We start from the raw sequence: 12,623 nt of genomic DNA on the forward strand, positions 1-12,623 counted from the left end.
GTGTGAAACTTTGAGTTATTTACGAGAAAAGATGGATGGCCTCGTTGCGGATGATACGGAACTTTGTAAATAGCTACCCATGTCGGCCACGATCAATCGAAAGTACTCGATGATTCTCCATCCTACGTATATTCAACGAAGCAAAGGAAAAGGTAAAGACTACAATTGCCAGTTGTTGATATGAGCCACTTTTGGTGTTGAACAAAACGTATGATTTTTGAAAGACAATAGGAATTTCATTAGGATTCGGTGATTAAAATATTACGATAATTGATCCTGAGCAAAACTAATCTCACGCGAGGATAACATTTTCACGAGACTCGTGTGAGACGATGATGTACTGTGTCTTGCTCACGTTTGAGGGTTGGAGAATTGATTGAGGATTGACTGTAGAGTTGAGGTAATCGAAATTATAAATAAACATCAAGTTTTATTGGATTGCCTGACGAAATCTTTATTAATTGTAATTCAAGTGTTCTTTGGCGACACAAGTACAATTTTGAGGGCGAGGTTGTAATGGTAACACAAAATATCATCCTTTCGCAGCGTTCGTCGGAGAAAAACTGTCTCCAAGTAAACAAACGTCTTTACTTCGTTTGTTCTTTTTTTCTTCTCTTTTATATCTACATTCATCTTTATAACCGAACTATAATCAAAGACCATCTTCACTGTCAATTCCAATCGATAATTTTAATACTCAATTCAAATAATGAACCATTTATCAAACAAGCTTATTTATTTTATAATATCGTTTAAACATCGATGATTTTTTAAAAAAAACGACATTTGGCGTTGCAATAATTTATAAAAAATGGTCAAACCTGAGAAGAACTAAAAAGATACGTTCAGAAAAAATATGTAGTTGAGTCTAGTTGGTTCAAATAAGCTCAAGAGTAAAACAAATCTTTGTACTAGTTCCACCGGCATTTTTATGTTTCAAATCAATAAAAACATTATTTTTCGGATTTCTAGTTTATGAGAGTTTTTACGAATTTTGACGAGCATGTTGTTAAGTTGCAGAAAATAGTTATCATAATATTTATACCACACTCAATGTTATTATTATTATTATTCAATGATACTTTGATGGGTCTGCAGCACTGGGGATCATAAAAATCCACGAGCGACTGTTTGTTCTTAGACTTGGTCCGTTTTGAGGCAGTTTAATAACTCTACTTGGGTTACCACCACAATTTATATGTACCTCCAGAGCACAATTGGTGAAAAGTCTTGCCACTGTGCCGCGCGTATTTGTTCGGCAGACTTTAAGGTGGGTAACCGAATGAAAACACTCGAGTAGCATTAATTTTGTATTTGAATAAATCTCTTTGGCTTAGGGAAAAAGAAATTTTCTTAATTTGAAACTAAAAAATCTGAATCAGTGATGCCAGAAGGTTGAAAAATCTTTTTCTGGTCGTTCTCGCTGTAATTTTTTTCCAAACGGAGCATATATATCGATGCAGTAAAATTGAGCAATACTCCAAAGAATGATTGACTCATCAGAAAATTCTTTTGATCGATTATTAAATAAATAATAGTTAAAAGGATTCTGTGAACGATTGAGGTCGATTGTAAAAGTGTATTATTACGTGGCTGCAGCAGCGAGGTGCTTCGGTTGGCCGACAAATGAGTTTCTCGAGTGTTTTAAAAATCGTACCGCACAAGAATCCGCGAGTTTGTTCGATTTATAATGAAAACTGCACCGCATACGCCGGCCGAGAGCTAATTCCATTTGGATTCTGCGTTGCTCCGCCGCGTAACGTAAAAATAACTTGAATTCATTTGTTCGCGCATGTATAACTGTGTATATATAGACTATAAATGTCGAGCATGGGCTCTCTTGAGCCACTGTTATTTTACTACTGTATATGCATTTTACGTTGTTCTGCCTTTGAAGTATTGAGACGGTGGTTCTCTGAAGCTCGCGGATACCGACGCGTAATAACATACCAGACGATCGCGAGTGCTCGCTTATCTTAAACTCGCGCACTACCACTTTGGTATACAATCAAAATAAAAAGGCTGATCCAACGAGCAACAAAAGTGAGATAAAAGAGAGGGATTTTGAAAAAAAAAAAACAAAAAAAAAACAAGTACAACAAAAATGTGATCCGGCATGGCGGCGGGGAGGAGCGGAGAGGATGAATACTCGTTCGAAACAAGTACGCTGTCGTTTCAGGGAAAATCATTTCATGTTGATTCATCGTTTCAATGCGGAGCTCGCAGAGCTTGCTCGCGACGAGCCAATCGCTTTGCCCAAGGCGGTTTAATCCGCTCAATGAAATTTAACGTTATCGAAAGGAAAACATTCGAGAGAAAGTAACTCGAGCGAAAAAACTGGAGTAAGCGATCACAAAGGATCCTCCTTCGGGGCGACTCCTGGCGACTTTGGTGGCTGTTGGTTAACGTCGATTTTAAAATTTATCCGAAGGAAGGGAAACTGCTCAATTTTTTGAGTGAGCATTCAAAGTTTCGGCGTTGAGAAAAAAATGGTCGATTCAATAACAGTCTTTCGGAGAGAATGAATCTGCAGTTTGGTCTAAAACTCTTTTTTTTTTCTCAGTGGGGGATCGTATAAAAATTGGACGGTTTTTAAAATGAAAAAACCACTTTCTTCGTCTGTTCGATATCAGCTTTTCCGAAAAGGGTATTGGAAAGTTTGAATACTCGGGCAATCAGTGCAACGTGGAAAGGTGTTGTAAAAGGAAAGCCTCGAACAATAGAAATCGAGATTGGGATAACAATTGTAGAGCATCGTGGCAGGAAAAAATGTCGCGTGGGTGTGCGACAGCAATAATGGAGATCCTGAGAGCGCAAATGCGACGTCGGAATAAGCCGATTCAGGATTCAGGATAGAAATTCATAAATAAGCCTGAGAGACAGAAAGGGCAAGAGAGAGGGAGAGAGTGAGTAAGTGCGAGTGAAAGAAAGATAAGGATATGATAATCCGGCATCGCAAACGCCACGAAGACTTGATATATTTTCTTTCATCCGCAATTCTCGTTTACTTTTCTATACGAGGGAGCAGCAGCAGGAGCAGCTAAGCAGCAAATCTCGCTCCGACATAACTACTAGGATTTGTAATTAGCTATTATTTATCGTAGCGAGTAGCATTTTTCTTGCGTGGAGCACGGAATGAGCTCGTGGAGAAGTGGGAGGGGCGGGGGGTTAACAAAGTTCTCGTTCCATTGAGCCACGAGGCGTATACAAAGATAACTTTTCTGACAAGCCTCATAGCGAAGAGAGACAGCGACAGTTTGAATGGCTTTGCGACAAGCACCAACTCGACAATTCAAGATTAATCAAAAGCAATTTGAGAGACAAGACCCCACACGAGGAAACACACGTCACACGTGACACAACATTCGTCACTTTAATACCCATAAAAAATCGACTAAGTTTGCTTCGAGAATTCAATGTCTCGAAGATTTTTCTCCTCTCATAAAAAAATAGGCGAAACTCCAGCACTTTTATTCTTGAATTCCAATCGAGAGAAAACTCGATAACAGATGCCCGCATCGATCAACACACTACTCAAAATCGCATGCGGGCCTCTTTAAATATTTATCCGTCAGTATTAAACGTATTTCGTAGAGATCGAACGATTGATTTAATTGCGTAACTGCCTAATTAAGGACGCATGGAAGTGCATCCGATGATTGCTGGCTTTGCGCGAGCAGCCATGCACGAGGGCATTCGATGCATAAGGCCGATGCATCCTTTCCTTTCATACAACATAATGACCACTCCCTCCTGAAGCCTCCCCCCGTCACTCTCTCCTCGAGTATCGTTTCCTAGACCATTGCAGCATGACTAGCACAAAACGGTATAAACTGGCCGCGCACATTGGCTTACCATTGACAGCGGGAATGCACCTCGAGAGAGTTAACAACTGATAGAATTTTCACCACGTGAGTGATGAGGCGACGAACTTTCGATTTTCATTCTCAGCTCTTCAACGCTCCTATAAATCTTCGGTATTATAACTAATTTGTGCTAAATTATAATTAAGAGTTAAGTTTAACTGATTCTCTTGACGGTGGAAGGCGTCAATGTGAATTGGTGAGAGAAAATTCATGATGGAGTATCTCAGAATTAATGGAAATGATGGAATAATTTTGATGACGGGTCGTGACTGTCGTGTTTGTAAAATCGACTGTAAAAAATGGCGTCTAATTTAGTCGCTGGAAGTAAATTTTGTGATAATTAATAAGCCTTTACAGGGACATTTATTCTGCACAATTCCAATTTATGTTTCTGCGATATTCGCCTTGATGCTGTGGGAAATTCCGGTCAGGGGCAATGAAATAAAACTGAAAATGGTAGAGACGAGCGTTGACGTATTTTTTTCGTCAGTTAACGTGAACTTAAATTTATCGTTTGAGGAAATTAAAACTCCGCTATGCGTGACTGTGAAACGCGTAGATCACGCAACGGAGAGAGAGAGAGTGAGAGAGAAAAGGGGGGAAAGAGCGATAGAGAGAATCCATTAACCGCGTCTGCGCTATAAAAAAGGCTCCCACGCGAGTATTCGTAGACAAAGTGTAGTAGGAGATTAAATTCACAACATGTTTAATTCTTCGCGGACTCACCGAGCGCGAGGATACCCAGTCGATTTCACCACGCAACATCGAAAGTCTTCAAACGCATTATCGAATCTCACGATCCTCCTTACAAGAAATTTTATTGCATTCGAACGTCCAATATCCACGAGTAAATGCAGTGAGCGAATAAAATAGTTTCTAGAAAAGTTGGAAAATCGAAATCTTCTTCGTTATGATGGAACTAGAAATTTGAAGATTTTTAGTCGGTCGATGGTGCCCTTCCGACTCTTGCGACCTCTTTTTCATTTCTTGTCTTTTTTCTTTTTCATGTCTTGATTTTTGTCTTTTTTTTTGTTTCTTCTTCTTTTTTTGTCGCGTCTGTTATTCCTTTGTTTTTGTTTGTCCTTGATTCGACACGTTCGTTCCCTCTGTTCGAAAACGATTCGAGAGTTTATTGCAATATAAAGACGCTTGATTGACGCGCCATCGCTTCGATCCAACAGAAAATTAAAGCTGCTCAGCAGGACCGAGTTCAACTGGAGTCGATAGTGACTATGACAAAAGGGCAACTATAAAAATTTGCGAAAAACTTTTCATGCACTCCGAGCTACAGGAATCTTCAGCCGGAAGATTCCAAAAAACGTTTTGGGCAGACTTGATCATCTTTGATCGTCACAAATATAAGTACGTAGGCCTCTGCTTGTTCAAAATCACCAGTAGCGTGACTTATAATGAAATTATTAGGAAGATTGTAATTTTCATGCGGAGAAAAATGCATTTTTGATAAACGCCATTGCGCGAAGACGATGACGCGAGGGTCGTCATCGTTCCTCCGTCGTCTCGAGATATCTTTTGGCGTTCGAAGACTGTCCACACAAACGACAATGATTGACCAGCGACGAACTGTCCGTTGTCAAACAACCTGTTATTTGTCAGGATTGCATGTTTGCGGAGCGTTTCACAAAGACATTACGGAAAACAATAGAAGAGTTTTCGCCTTTCCGTTTTAGAAACGACGGTGGAAGTGAGTGACGAGAATATGTTGGTGAAGAAGCTTCGATTGTTCATTCGGGTCACAAAATTTCAACGACGCTGTAGTTTGCAGCGTTCGAGTCCAACGAAATGAACGATGAAAACACATTTGTAATTCGCCAATTTTTTATTTCACGAAGTATCGGTGCAGCTTGAAGAACTACGAATTGCAAATTCGACAGGGAACGAAATTCTACAATTGTTTGAATTATTGGAGGGTTTTTTACATCATTTCGTTTGACCCGAACGTTGCAAACTTCAGCGTCATAAATTCCATGACGCATCCAGTCACAAACTTCTCATAACGCTGAAGTTTGCAACGTTGGAGTCCAGCGAAATGATGTAAAAAAACTCCTAATGATTCCACTAATTCTCCAATCTTGTTACCTGCCAAATTTGAAATTCGTAGTTTTTCAATCTGCACCGATATTTCGTGAAACAAAAAATAATCGGTGAATTACAAATGTTTTTCCCTTCATTTCGTTGGACTCCAACGTTGCAAACTTCAGCATCGTAACTTCTCGCGTCCCTTGAGTTTTGACCTGCGTCCATTCGAAGCGATTGATACTCTTAGATTCACTCAATGCCTTTATGGGAAAAATCATACGAATCAATTGGTCGTAAAATCTGAAACTTTATGAAAATTTATCATCGCGCTACGGTCAAAGTTATCGCGAAATCTTCAGAGCAAGGAAAAGTCCGAAGAAAAAATGTACGAAGCGAATCATAAAAATAACGAGCACTTTTTATTACACTCCATTTCCGATCGTACACGCGGAGACGGTATAGAAATAGTTTTTGCGCAACATTTCAGAACAACAAAAAGGAGCAGTAAAGTTATAAAATATAAAAACATCGCTTCGGATTCCTGGTTGTCATAGTCATCGACACTTTTTTTACGCATAAACTTTCCGAACGATCTCCCGTTTCGAAACGTAACGCAATCGAATGATTTCCACGCACAGAATCGCAAATTCTTCAAACTCTCGCTCCTTCCTTTTCTCTCGCCGTGTTTTTCTCCCTCTCAGAACTATCCAATGACGAAACTGCAGAGCAGTTTTCACAACGGCTAAGAAGCACTCGGATAATTGTGTTGTCGCCTGGCAAAAGGTCCAATAAAAAAGTTGGATTTTATTCGAACATTTCCGTCGTCCCGTCGTTGCTTTTTATTTCATTTATTGTGCTGATTTTTCATTCGTTATTTAAATTCGTGAGGATATTAGTGCTCGATAAAATAGGTTGAAGAATCGCGCTCGCTGGGTTAGCGCAATTAGAAACTCTCACGAGAGGAGGCCGGGGGGAGGGATTCGCTCGAGTTGGCAAAGACACTGAGCTACGGATAGTCGCTCCGTCCCCCGGGGCCAATAGTTTTTCCGAGGCGTGAGTAATCCACACCGCAGAGCATGGTTAATCCAAGTTCTATTTCTTTCCGTTCCTTTCTCCCTCTTTTCCCATAAGAGCGAATGAGAAAGGGAGAGAAGAAGGAACGGATCCAAAGTCGAAGAGCTGCGCGTGAATCATCGAGGTTTACACGCTTAAGCACACATCGAAAGCGAGGCGTCCGAAAGAGAAGACTCGGCGGGTACGTTGTGACTCGAAGCCTTCCGGATTCTGTGTTTAAAATGATTCTCGGACTATAGGCGCCACCGGATCGTCGAGGCGCACACTTCTGTGCACACATCGAGAGATCTGCGATCGGTGATTAAGCGAGGGGCGCCGGTAATCTCGCTTTCATCGTCAGTAAATATCAAACTTTTCGGGTAATTGAACAAATGTACATTCCAGTTATTCTCCTCATAAAGTTTCGCCAAACAAAGTTCCGTTTTCCGTAAACAAAAATATGCTGTCATCGCAAGAGAAAATCGGTAGCCGAAAGTTTCTTCGAGAACGCGAGGGCGAAAAAAACTAATGCAAGTGATTTAAACGGAGCGAGGGGAGCAATCAACGGAATTCTAAGCATCGATAATTGAGAGATCAAACGATTAAAATACGTTTACAAATGCGCGGTAGTTTCACGCATCGCGAACATCGAACGAAAGGGGCTATGTTCCACGCGTTATTTAATTAGACGTTAATTAATGGGACGTTAACGGGCTCAACGGGCGACCATGCCAGTGCGCGTAACATATTATAAATTACGAGAGAGGCACCTCTCTCTTGATGCACCGTTGCACGAACAGTCGATAATTGATATACCAGCAAACTTCTATGTATATATTTATACACGTGAACACGTACATCGTTCGAAACGTGTGAATAACATGTTTCTATTAAGTCTCTTTTGCCGCTGGGAGTCACAAAGCTCATGGCTGTCTATCTTGGAACAGTTGAAACGGAAAACTGTTTAATAAGCAAGTAAAATTGAATTGCGTTGGCAACGATGCTCGATCCTTTACGCTCTTTTTCTGACTCCCAACGCGAGGAATATTTAAGGTAGTTCGATAGCTAAGTGCCGTATTAAAAATACACGGAGAAAAACGAGGCCGAAAATTCTCGAGGAAAGTGCTAAGAATATGGTATCTCGGGGACAGTATATGACTGGATTGCAGCATTGATTCGAAGAGCAGTAATAAGAACTGTTCTATCCACCATAGTGGATAAAACCATTCAAAAGACTTAAGGAGGGTGGCTAGACTCGTCAAAATGATAAGATTGATCAAATTTGGTGATAATGTTCTTCAACATCAAGTGCGAAGACACCATTTTTTTCAAAATTTTCTTCTGCTTAGTTATCGAGTAATTACGCATTAAAGCAGATACTCGATAACTGTACAGAAGAAAAATCTTAAAAAATTTGTATTGTCAAATTTGGCACTAAAGAATTTGTTCACCAAATTTTATAAAATTCTCAACTTTTTGAAATTTTTTATGTATTTAACATGGTTTAGCGTGGCAACATTGTATCGTCGGTAGCCACCCTCCTTAAGACTGTTTTTCTCCATAAGCATAGTAAAAAATCTTTTCAGTCACTTCACATGTTTATATTGTAAAGTATGCTCGGACAACCCTGAAAAAGAAAAAACTATATTTGTGGTAAAATGCAACACGTATTCGGTGTATATTCGTGTATTTATCATAGAATTTACTATGCTGATAGTAAAAATTTGTGATTTACAATACATTTCCACTTATGAGTAACACTCGAAAACAAAACGAAATATGCACGTTTACATCGCACGTGCATAAATTTTTGCTATTCACATAAAGATGTTTAGAATTCGAGGGATGTAAAATGGTGAAATTCAAAAAATACTATGCTGTTTGTAATCGGTGGCTGAATGCTTTTAAAATTCTTGAAAAATAATATATTCCTCACTAAACAAAGCGAATCCGTTTTCTCCGTGTAGGGTGCAGCCCCCTTCCAGTGTGAACAGTATTCGTTGTGAAATTCGTTCCAAAAATCATTCAAATTATCGTTAACTGTGGTTACCGATATTTTTCTTAAATTTCACAATTTCTCGTGATTTTGGAGTTTGTATATTTTTACTTCGGCGCACGCTCCGCCTGCTCAGAAGCGCGTGAATCGTGGCAACATTGTACATGACCAGTTGTCCGAGACGAGCGCAGCGTCCTAAAGTATAGTGATAATCATTGCTGGTCTCACGCGACAGCGTTGCCGCGTCGCGAACCTTGAAATCCTGCCGCTCAAATTCTCATACGATTTTTGACAATAATTTTTTTCTCAAAAACCAGGCGGTATTAGATCGTGTTTTTATGTTAATTTTTTCTTCAGGAGACACTCCAAGACTGAGTTTTTTAAAATAAAAATTGTAAGAACCGTTCCCGAGTTGTTTCGATGCACACTTTTTGTTTGACGTTTACCGTGCGTTCAGACTGAGAAACCATAGAATTTTAGTATCGAAGAACCTTAAAAAATACGAGATTTAAATCGAGTGACGTTTTCTCGATATTATTTCTGGATTCGCGACGTTCCTTGGGACAGGCACGCCAAAAAAAATTGGCATCATTTATTGTTTTGGAATTTCGATGATTTTTATCATCGTCGAATCAGCTACGATGAAATAGTTTCACATTTTTCATCGAGCGATGTCTATTTATAATAAACTTGATTCTTATTTCACTCAAGACGATTGCCTGGGCATTTAAACGACGTTGGAAGAGTGTGGGCTTCGCTCGAGAAACTCGATGACGAAAGAGGAGTTTCGATGAGCGCGGGGCGTCCACGGTTTCTGGATCGAGAGACGGCGAACGCGGAGGCTCAAACAAATACAATGTCTTTCTTTTCTTTCGCGCCGATATGTACGCACGGAGCTCTGACAGACGTTACTAAGTCAGCTCTGAAGCATTTGACCTACCGACGACACACGTTACTCCGAAACTTTTGTATAAACAACCAACGAAACGCGTTCGAATATACGCATATGATCAAACTGGCACGCGCAGTAGGAAGGGGAACAAAGATGGAAAATTTACCGCTCAAGCCCGTAGGGAACCGATTGCGTAATGGAACTCAGCGTGCTCCTGATAACAAACTCAATTTGTACTATTTTCGATCGCTTGTTCTCACGAAGCAAAAATATCACACTCGTCCATTGGAAGCACTTCACCAAATTGAACGCATCAGTAGATTTTTATCAACTCGAAAGCAATTTAATTGCCGTAACGCTCAACGAAGCTCCGATCAATTGAAGATATTTCATTAGATTCTTAAGGGACATCGAACTGCACGAAATTTCATCCAATTGCACTCAATTTAATCGAAACTCTAATCGAATAGTGGACAATTATGGTCGTCGATAGGCCACGATCCCAAAAGCGATGAGAGTTTGATCCCTTTCGAGGGAAATAGGCCGATGGAGCTGGCAACGAAACAACGGTCGATATAATTCTTCGAGAAAACCCGTTGCATACCAGACATTTTATGATCGAATCCAGAGACCACTATGTATCGATGGATCTTTCGTTCGTTATAAAATTGACGGACGATCGATCGCGAGATTGTTTTTCCAGGCGTTCTATCCGGCGTATTTCTGTCCGAGTCTACGTGTGCCCATGTTTTTTATGTCTTTCGCTCGGCATTTAAACGTCTAACAGTAAAGAAATGAAAAACTCGATCGGCGTGTTTCACGTCAGAATGTGATTGAACATGTCGTTGAGCCGCCGACGCGAGGAGCGCCCTCCGTACAGGGTGTCCCAAGAATCACTTTAAAAATCAGGAAGATAAGCCGCGGAGATAAACGACCGTAAAATTCTAGAGGGTCAAGTCACGAGGCGTTTTCATGTGCGACGCACCGTTGATCGAATATGAGCGAATAAGTGCGAGAGCCAATCCGATGCGGTGTCAAAAGTCCGGCGCGGAGTGGGGCGAGCGTCCGCCCACCAAAGCGGAGCGCAGCGGATTGGCTGAGCACCGATTCTCGAATATCTCGTCGGGGTTCGATCGTATGAGAAAATGTCCAAGAACTTTTCACCTCAGAATCTAGCGGTGCACCAAGCGGTCGGGGTTTCTAGTCGGATGCATCTTTTTCACGAGGCTCACGGATCTACGAGGAATTTCGATGGGCTTGGGAGGGGGAAGAAACCGGGGAGGTTATGAAGACGGAGCGAGAAAGAGAGATCTTGAGAAACGGGTATGGAAAGGCGGTAGGTAATTTGCCCGGTTCAATTGCCATTAGCGAGGGATAAAAGGAAAAAAGCAAGTGTTTCATGTAAAGATCATAAAGAGCCGGTAGAAGCACATGGCAAAAATATGATTTGGACCGCGCGCGGAGGAGCGGAGCGTCCTACCAGAGAGAATAAGAGAGAGAGAGCCGGGTCAACGAGATATTGCCGATCAAGTTCAGCAGCCAGTTAACCGGCAGTTAGCCTCTCCTGTCGTCTAACAACTTAATGACGGGAATTCGCCACTTACCGGCTTCGTTCTGTCTCCTTCTTCGCCATCGCGACTGATACTCGGACTTGAAAACTTGTTTCGTTTTTACGCACCGCGTATTACTTACTGACACAGTTATTGGCCACTTTCTCATTGTCCGTCCAACGAGAATGAACGACGCGACGAAAAAACGTGACAACAACTGTTCACCCTCGACTCTCGTCCACGTCAGAGCATCGCGAACGTTATACGCCCACGAAAATAATCGTTCTCAGGAGTTCGACGATAGGATGAGCGCTGTTCATACGAAGCGTCGTTAAAGTATAACTTGTCAATTAAATAACGATCTATAATCGCTTTAATGAATGAGCGTTTAGTGTGTTCACTTAAAACATTGAAATTAAGCATTGTGCGACGGTTGAATTGCTACCGACGACATCCGATCCGACAGTACTTTTTATTCCCTGCCTCTCTTCTGTGTCTAAACACGAGGTGCGGAGTCGTGGCGTCGAGTCCGTTGAAGGATAGTTTTCAAAGGGAAAAGCAAGTCTCTCGGGGGTATCGACGCTCGAGATTATTCAGTTTCTCTTCACTGTCGAGCTCCAAGTTTTCTGAGACGAAAGCTTTTTATGGCCGTAAAATGTTGGTCGCGATCGATTTATTTTGCCGCACGGAGTTTCGCTCCTTTTTTTCTTTCCATTTCGTCGCATGATTTCTCTCCGTCTATGCATTATTTATCGTCGACACACGTTGGCGGAGGAGCCTGAATTATCTCGTATTTTATTTGTGAGCCTGTTGATTTTGGCGGAGAGACGCGGCGAGCGACCTGAGGCGATATTTTTCGTCTCTCGAGTACATTCCCAGACATTAATTCGTCGTCGTAATGTCAGATAATCGCACGCGTCTCGGGGGACGTAATCGCGACGGTGCTCATCGCTGCAATTATCCCGACAAAAGATAATCGCGTTTTCAATTGCAGAATGACGCGCGAAACCCCAAGCAAATATCAAGCTCGCTCCCATCCAATTACTATGAATTTTCAATAAGTCAGACATCAATGACAACTCGAAATCTCTGAAAGACGCGAATCAGGGGAAAAATATTGGGTTACAAAGAATCGAGCGACGGCAGAGATCACTGAATTGATTCGTGATCGATGAAAACTCGATTATCCAATTTCTTCCATTTCCAATAATCCAGCCATCGCGTTACGC

The 12,623-nt window shown here is 41.3% G+C and overlaps 1 protein-coding gene across 8 annotated transcripts in view; it reads right to left on the reverse strand.

The window, feature by feature from the left end:
* Positions 1–12,623, reverse strand: part of by (blistery) — a 176,148-nt gene that overhangs the window by 119,363 nt on the left and 44,162 nt on the right. The gene's annotated exons all lie outside the window — the stretch shown is intronic.

This window comes from Venturia canescens, chromosome 9 (genome assembly GCF_019457755.1).
Source record: "Venturia canescens isolate UGA chromosome 9, ASM1945775v1, whole genome shotgun sequence".
Taxonomy (NCBI): Eukaryota; Metazoa; Arthropoda; class Insecta; order Hymenoptera; family Ichneumonidae; genus Venturia; species Venturia canescens.